This window comes from Elaeis guineensis, chromosome 9, assembly GCF_000442705.2.
Source record: "Elaeis guineensis isolate ETL-2024a chromosome 9, EG11, whole genome shotgun sequence".
In the NCBI taxonomy this organism is placed as follows: domain Eukaryota; kingdom Viridiplantae; phylum Streptophyta; class Magnoliopsida; order Arecales; family Arecaceae; genus Elaeis; species Elaeis guineensis.
In genome coordinates, this window is record NC_026001.2 from 33,722,801 (window position 1) to 33,732,551 (window position 9,751).

Here is a 9,751-nt window from a genome sequence, read left to right on the forward strand (position 1 = left end):
TGCTTTGGAGTTCTTCATTCCAAATCTTTTGAGTAGTTCTCTTATGTACTTGCTTTGGATGATGAAGATTCTTTCCTTTGTTTGTTTGATTTGGAGTCCGAAGAAGAATGTAAGTTCTCACATCATGCTCATCTCGAACTCCCCCTGCATGAGTTTAGCAAAATCTTGACAAAGAGTTTCATTAGTAGACCCAAAAATAATGTCATCAATATATATTTGTATAACTAATATATCATTTTGATTTCTTTTAATGAAAAGGGTTGTGTCTATATTTTCTCTTGAAAAATCATTATTAAGTAAAAATTTGCTTAGCCTTTCATACCAAGCCCTAGGTGCTTGTTTTAAATCATATAGAGCTTTATTTAACTTAAAAACATGATTAGGAAAAGCATGATTTTCAAAACCTGGAGGTTGTTCTACATAAATTTCTTCAGCAATATATCCATTTAGAAAAGCACTTTTGACATTCATTTGGAATAACTTAAAATTTATAAATCAAGCATATGCAAGTAGAAGTCTAATTACTTCTAATCTAGCAACAGGTGCAAAGGTCTCATCAAAATCAATTCCTTCTTCTTGATTATAATCTTTTGCAACTAATCTTACTTTATTTCTTATCACATTTCCATGTTCATCCAATTTATTCCTATATACCCATTTTGTGTCAATTATTGAATAATTTTTAGGTCTTGAAACTAAAGTCCATACATTATTTCTTTCAAATTGATTAAGTTTTTCTTGCATTGTATTTATCCAATTATAATCTTTTTTAGCTTCATCTATGGTTTTAGGTTCAAGATGAGAGACAAAAGCAAAATGATTGAATGCATCTCTAAGTGAAGAGCGAGTTCTTACACCATGTGTAGGATCATCAATGATTAGTTTCTTGGGATGATTGTGATCATACCTCCATTCTTTGGGTAGATCATTTGTACCTAGAGGTTGTTCTTGTTGTTCTTCACCTTTCTCATCCTGTTTGTCTTCATGTTCTTCATCATCTTGAATGGTTGAGTCTTTTAGAGTGATCTCCTTCATTTCTTCTATAAGAGGATCTGCATCATCAATACCTTCATTCTTCCTTGAAGGAAGATCGTTAGTTTCATCAAAAACAACATGTATTGACTTTTCTACTATTAAAGTTCTTTTGTTGAAAACTCTAAAAGCTTTGCTAGAAGAGGAGTAACCAAAGAAAATCGCTTCATCAAATTTAGCATCAAATTTTTCTAGTCTTTCTTTACCATTGTTCAAAATAAAATATCGACAATCAAAAATAAGAAAATATACAATGTTTGGTTTTCTTTCTTTCCAAAGCTCATAAGGGGTTTTATTTAAAATTGATCTAATTAAAGTATGGTTTAATATGTAACATACCTTGTTAATTGCTTCCATCCAAAAATATCTTCGAAGGTTACTTTCACATAGCATGGTACGGGCCATTTCTTCAAGAGTTCTATTTTTCCTTTCTACTATCCCATTTTGTTGGGGTGTCCTAGGTGCTAAAAAATTATGATCAATATCTTTTTCATCACAAAACTTTTTAAAATCTTGATTTTCAAATTCGGTTCTATGATCATTTCGAATATTTTAAATTGAAAATCTTTTTTATTTATGATTTTTCGATAAAATTTTGAGAAAATATGAAAAGTTTCATCCTTATGTGCCAAAAAGAAGACCCATATAAAGCGAGAGAAATCATCAATAATTATAAAACTATATCATTTTTTACCTAGACTAGTAGTTCTAGTAGGTCCAAATAAATCCATGTGTAATAGTTCAATAGCCTAGAAGTTGAAATATTATTTTTAGATTTGAATAAGACTCGTGTTTGTTTATCCATTTGGCATGCATCACAAATTCTATTCTTTTTAAAATTCAATTTGGGTAAGTCGATAATCAATTCCTTTTTAATAAGTTTTGAAAGTGAATGCATGCTAATATGTGCAAGCCTGCGATGCCAAAGCCAACTAGTCTCATTATTCTTCGCATTCAAGGCTACTAGGCATTGCATGTTTATTTTGAAAAGATCATTCAAATCTACCATATAAACATAACCATGTCTATGCCCAACAAATTTAATACTTTCATTAATAGGACTAGTTACTATACAAACTGAAGATTCAAAAATGATTTTGTATCCTTTATCACAAAATTGACTGATGCTTAATAAATTATGTTTTAAACTATCTACTAATAAAATATTTTCAATATACTTGAAGAGAGTGATATCAATGTTACCTATACCAATGATCTTTCCTTTGCCATTGTCTCCAAAGGTGACCATCCCTCCATTTTTAGCATCAAGTGTGATGAATTAGGATTCATCATTTGTCATGTGTCTTGAGCATCCGCTATGAAGATACTATCTCCGATTTGCTCTTTGGGATGCAAGACACACCTCATTTTCATGTGCCATAAGACACAAATTGGCTTGTTCATTTGAGTCTTCTTCTTCTTCAGAACTTGACTCATCACTTTCGCTCCATGTAGCCATCATGGCCTTCTTCTTGTACTTCTTGGGACCCTTTTTCAGTTGTGGGCATTCAAACTTAAAGTGTCCCGATTTCTTGCATTCATAACAAATAAGGAGTTGCGCCTTATCCTTCTCTTTGCTATGTTCCTCTTTTGTAGGTGGCCTCTTCCTCATTCCTTATCTTCTTTTCTTCAAAAACTTCTTAAACCTTTTAGTAATGAGGACCATTTCTTCATCCTGCTCTTCATTTTCTATGTCATCAGATTCTTCATCAGGTTGAGCAGTGAATTTGAGGGCAATTATCCTCTTCTTTTTGACATCTTCTTCTTGGTATTGTTTTATGCTTAGCTTATGAGTCATCAGTGATCCTAGAAGCTCCTCCAAGGGTAAGATATTCAGATCTTCGGCTTCTTGGATTGCGATCATTTTGGCCTCCTAAGTCATTGGTAAAGACCTAAGAATCTTTCTTACGAGATCACTGTTAGAATAAGACTTACCAAGATTTTTTAGACCATTAATAATATCAGTCAAACGAGTAAACATCTCAGTTATTGATTCATCATGCTCTATTTTAAAAAGTTCATATTTATGCACAAGCATGTTGATTTTTGATTCCTTCACTTGATTAGTTCTTTCATGAGTTACTTCTAATCTATCCCATATTTTCTTAGCTGACATACATGTTGAAATACGATTAAATTTATTAGTATCTAGAGTATAATATAAAACATTCATGGCTTTATCATTTAGTTGAGCCATTTTCTTATCAATCTCATCCCATTCTTTTTCGGATTTGGTTGATTCCACACTATCAATTATTTTAGTGGGTGTGTGTGGTTCATTTACTATGATACTCCACATATCATAGTCAAGTACTTGAATAAAGATTTTCATCCGAGCTTTTCAATAGGTATAATTTGACCCATTGAAAAGTGGAGGTCGGTTTGTAGACTGCCCCTCGGCTAGCAAAGTGCCAACTTGAGTTGCCATAGATCTTTAGCTCTTTGATGGTTAAATCAAAGTAGGACTAGAGCACCGAGCTCTGATACCACTTGTTGCCTAGCTATGCAAACCAAGAGGGGGTGAATTGAGTTTTTAAAAATTTAAAATTAACTTACAACTATGAGAATTATTTAACAATGAGCAGGATAAATGTGGAGAGTAAAATTTATGCAAGGTGTAAAAGTTGGATGCAAGAATGCAAGAAGATAAAGAAATTTAAAAGGAGAGCAAGTAAGTACAACACAAACAAAAAATTTATAGTGGTTCGGTGCTAACCTTGCACCTACATCCATTCCCCAAGCTCCTACTTGGGAATTCAAATTCACTAAACTGTATTCAAACCGAATACAACGTCGGAACCTCTGACTCTAGCTATTCTAAGCAAGAACACTTATTTTTCAGATACAAGCCAACCCAATACAATCCGATTCAAGATTCAGATCAATCTTTTCATGTTTTGAAATCCTTCCAAAATAAAAAAATAACTCAAAAATAGAGTATAACAGTTAATCACACAGAAATACAGATGTAGCTCTTTTAATGAGCAAATAAATTTTAAATATACTTTATACAATAAGAACGAAGCTCTTCTGATTTCTCTCAAAGTGGTTGAAGACTTGAATGAGCTCTTGAGGGGTTGGTGAACTTGAAATAAAAGCTTCTTGAACTTTTAAGAGGGCTCTTGCTTAGGGTTGAAATGAATGCTTGAAGAACCTTTTCAAAACCTTATTGATTCCCTCCTTTAAGTGTCTTTTATAACTTCAAATGATGGTGGAGAGTAATCTGGACTGAAACAGAGCCGTTAGAGTACATTAAATGGATATTAAATGCAGCCAAAATGAGCTAAAAATTAGTCGTTGTGGAGTTTTTTCCGTCACAGGTGTCGACCATAGGGTCGACTCATGCTCATGAGTCGACTCATGGGGTCGACTTCTGTCGCACAGAGCAGAAAATAACTATTCTGTAATTTTGGCCTACACAGCAGCAGAGGTCGACTCATAGGGTCAACTCATGCACAGGGGTCGACTCATGGGGTTGACTTACAGAGTGTGCCAGCCAAAAAATTCAGCGTGCCGTTCAGCCCCTTTTGCCATGAGTCGACTCATGGGGTCGACTCAAATATATAAACATAATTTTTTTTTCAAAATACACATCCAAAAATATTGAAATTACCTCCAATAGATTATAAATCTTGTGTTCTTGCTCTTGAGGCTTCCGAATCAGAACTTGATAAAATTACGATTTTGCTCCTGAAATACAATAAATCTTTTTTCAAGCCAAAATCATTAGTAACCCCCTCAAATGCTTTGAAATCATCAAAATAAATTCAAGGAGCGATGGTCGATGTGCAAGTTGATATTCTATTAAATTTATGTACATCTAATAAATAATAAAGTACATTAATGGTTTTAGCATTTAATTGAACCAATTTCATATCAAGCTCATCCCAATCCTCTTCAAATTTGGGAACATCATTACCATCTACTTTAATAGTGGGTGTATGTGGATCTTTGATTATAACTCTCTATAGTTGATAATCAAGTGCTTGAATGAAATGCGCATGCATGCTTTTCGATAAGTATAATTTATTTCATTAGATAAAGATGGACGGTTGATCGATTGTCCTTCGATAAGAGATGAAGAAAAAACCGACTTTTTTCTTGTAGGATCTTCCAGATCTAATGAGATCTGGGGCAGAATATTTCAAAAATTATCCTATGATATTTTAGATCTAAGATCTATTAGATCTAATTCTTATTATCTGATATTAAATTTAAATTAAATTTGAAAATATGAGGAATAAAGAAATACCTCTAGGGTAACTAGATTATCCTGTAGATGATCGCAGCAATGTCCGAGGTTCTAAAATAGCCATGCAGTCATCTGGCCTCTACCGGTATCCACTCGGGTAGGATCTGGATTGTCTTCTCCTCACAAATCTTTGCTCCAAAAATCAGATCTGGATCTGATCTGGAAGATCTTCAAAAGATCTTCTGAAGCTGGAGCAGCAGCTTCTCGATAAATCTCTACAGCCTTCTAATCAGGAAGCCACCACGCCTTGGATAAGAACCAAATGGATGCCCAACCTCTTGGATGTGAAGAGGGGAGGGAAAGGAGTAGAGGGGGCATGGAGAAGTGGAAAGGATTCAAGCTTTTGTTGGTTATTGTGCAGAGTCTCTCAAACCCTAGGCGCAGATAGGGTTTAAATAGACCCTGTTGCGCCATGCAGTGCCACATCATTCGACCAATCAAAAAATTTTAATTAATTTTGAAAAAATTTTGATTGATGGAGTGATATCATCTAATCATATCAGATAAGAATCCCCACAATCCCTTCTACTGTTGGTGCCAACACTGGATAAGCATAGTGAGATTTGTGCCCCACAGTCCAAGTTGATCAAGGGATCAGAGTCCTCATCTCATGGGACTCTATTCTTATCCACTTGGGGCGCACGCCCAATCTGAATATGGCACCCACTTTGAGGCCCAATTTAGCAAGTGGACACTCCACAAAAAATCTACAATGACCTCTTGCCAAGTGGCCTTCAGTTTAAGGTCTATGGGTTAACGTTTGACCAATGTCCTAAAACGAAAATGGCAGGTGACAGAAATTAGCAGGTGTTGTCTTAAATTCATCTCATGAATTAAGACAAATTCTTTCTGAGCTGGACTGGCTCCAGTCAGACTGTGAGAAACTTTCTCAAGGTTCTTTGGATGAGTCAAATCACATTTGGCTCAGTCGAGATAGAAAAGATTACACGAAGAGAAAGTTAGGCTCAATCATGTGCTAGCACGATTTCTTTGAACCTAATTGGATCTAATCCAAATCAATCGAACTGGACTAGCTCAATTGATGACATCCAGACCCTAACTCTTATTTGTGTGACCCAGTTAGGTTCATTTTCATTGGGTAATGAGACATGTCGTGATCTTATCATCGACATCATCGAAACTCCTTTCGATGGATCAGAACTCTTCTGATTCAAACAATTAGAATGATCGATCATCAAGATCATTCTAATTGCTTCCAAAATCCACTAGTGACACCTAGCAGTATATGGTGGCAACCCATCAGAAATGAAGACGAACCTCTTGGTGCAGCTACCTGTGTGATTGAGTTCTTCTATCACGAGTCCCGACTGAATTAGGGTTAAGGTGAACTCGTCAAACCCAACATCAGTCATATGAATCAATTGATTGATCCGAGTCTGATGTGAAACCCCAATGAAAATTTTTTTTTCATTATTTCACTCTACCATGGCCATGGGCTTAAGGACTTGATCATTCGATCATCATAGGACTACTCCTATCATCTATCGAGGTTGATAGATCCCTTCTTAGTGCGATCTGGTTCCTACAATGAATATGCTACAGCCAACATACACCTCAGGGTTCTGAATGGCTAGAAGATTGAGTTATGGTGTAGTCAAAGTATAACACACTCAAGGTGAACTGTCGATGTACCTCAGGTCAAAGAACTAGACACACAGCTGCAGCATCGAGCTAGTCATCAACGAGAGGGTAGATTTTCTTATGACTGCTCGAGGTGGTCACGCTCAGTACTCTCGTTCTTAACGAATACCTGTACTCTCGCTCCAGTGTCTTCACACCGTAGACTCAAGATACATCTACCCTAAGAAAGCGATCGTACACCAACCTTCCGGATCGATCACCATCCTCGTGATGATCCTATGGTCAGGAGCTATTTATGAGTTAGTTATGTAAATTCATGCCTTAAATTTTCAACTCTTGAAAATATGAATTAACATTCCTACTAACTCAAAGGATGTATCACAGACATAATGTACACAATGTGATAGTAGAATTACCCTTTTATTCATTTATAGTCAAAATTATAAATTTATCCTAGGATTTGTACAGGAATGTGTCAGCCAATCTGACATCTAAGACACACATCTGACAAACTCCCACTTGACCTAATGCCAATTGGCTACATATCTAAGTCTCATCTTCTCAAGGTGGGCTTTGATCTTTTATTGGCCTAATGGCTTTGTCAGTGGGTCTGCCACATTATCTGTGGAGTCGACTCTCTTAACCTCGACATAACCTTTTTCGAAGTAATCATGGATCAGATGGAATCGTCACTCGATATGCTTGGACTTCTGGTGAGATCTTGGCTCCTTAGCTAGGGCTATGGCACCATTATTGTCACAATAAAGAGGGATGGCATCCGATGACATCACTCCAAACTTTGCAGCAAACTTTTTATACCAGAATGCCTCCTTCACAGCTTCCGATGCAGTAATGTACTCTGCCTCCATGGTGGAATCAGCAATCACCGTCTGCTTGGAACTCTTCCAGCTAACTGCACCACCATTGCAAATGAACAGACTTTCTGATGTCGACTTTCGATCATCTATATCAGACATAAAATCTGAGTTTGTAAATCCCTGAACCTGGAGTTCTCCATTCCCAAAGACTAGAAACATATCCTTAATCCTTCTCAAGTACTTAAGGATATATTTCACAAAAGTCCAGTACTCTTTGTCTGGATTCGACTGATATCTTCTTGTGACACTCACAGCATGGGTTATATCAGGTCGTGTACATAGCATGGCATACATGAGGCTTCCTATTGTCGAAACATAAGGGATCTTGCTCATACGTTCAATCTCCTCAGGTGTGCTAGGGCACATCTTCTTGGAGAGATGAATGCCATGTCTAAAAGGTACTAAACTTCTTTTGGAGTTTTTCATGCTAAACCTTTTAGCACCTCCTCTATGTACATCTTCTGTGAGAGTCTCAGCATCCTATTTGGTCTATCTCTATAGACCTTAATACCCAGTATAAAGGATGCCTCTCCTAGATCTTTCATAGAGAACTCCTTAGACAACCATATTTTGACTGAGGTCAATATAGAAATATCATTCTCAATCAGGAGAATGTCATCTACGTATAGTACGAGGAAGACAACTGCACTCCCACTGACCTTCTTGAACACACATGGTTCCTCCTCGTTCTTAATGAAATCAAATATTTTGATCACATCATTGAAACGAGTATTCCAGCTCCGAGATGCTTGCTTAAGTCCATAAATGGATCTTTGCAGCTTGCAGATCTTGTGATCATCATCACTGGATGTGAAACCAAGCGGCTGTTCCATATAGATATCTTTCTCAAGATATCCATTTAAGAATACCGTTTTCACATCCATCTACCATATTTCATAATCGAAATAGGCTGCAACAGCAAGTAATGTGCGGATTGATTTTAGCATGGCTACGGGCGAAAGGTATCCTGATAGTCAATGCCTTCGCGTTGACTATAACCTTTCGCTACGAGCCTAGCCTTGAATGTCTCCACATTCTCATCTGCACCTATCTTTCTCTTGAATATCCATTTACACCTAATAGGTACAATATCTTCAGATGGATCTACCAAGGTCCAGACTTGGTTTGAGTGCATCGAGTCAATTTTTGATCTCATTGCCTCTAACCATTTCTCAGAGTCGATATCTGATATCGCCTCGTCATAGGTCTTGGGGTCATCACCATGAGTCTCATTTTTCGTGAGGAATATTTTCTCTATGTCCTCTTGTATAGTACCTAAGTACCTTTCAAGAGGATGAAAAATCTTAGTCGATCTACGAGGTGGAAGAGGTTGTGTTAGGACTGGTTCTAATTGATTTAGTTTCTCAGGTTCCTTAGCTCGTTGCTCTAGGGAGACATTCTCCTTGAGCTTAATTATTCTTCCGATGCCATTATCTTGAATAAACTATTTTTCAAAAAAAATAGCATGTCGATTCACAATCACATTGTGATCTTCTGAAATATAGAAATAGTATCCTAATGACTCTTTAGGATATCCTATGAATCGAGCTTTAAAAGACCTAAACTCTAACTTGTCCGCCTGTTGTTTCTTGACATGAGCCGGACAACCCCAAATTCTGAGATGACTCAGACTTGGCTTCTTACCATGCCATATCTCATATGATGTGGTAGGAACAGTTTTAGAGGAAACCCTATTCAATACATATATTACTGTCACGAGACAATGTCCCTAAAGAAACTCAGGGAGGTCTGTGAAGCTCATCATGGAACGGACCATATCTAATAGGGTCCGGTTCCTCTGTTCTAAATCTCGTTGAGTTGTGGCATTTCAGATGGAGTCCATTAAGAGACTATGCCATTATCCTTAAGATAGTCTAGGAACTTCCGACTAAAGTATTCACCTTCTCGATCTGATCGAAAATCCTTAATGGGCTTTCCTGTTCATTTTTCTACCTCATGTCTGAATTCTTTGAACTTTTCAAAAGGC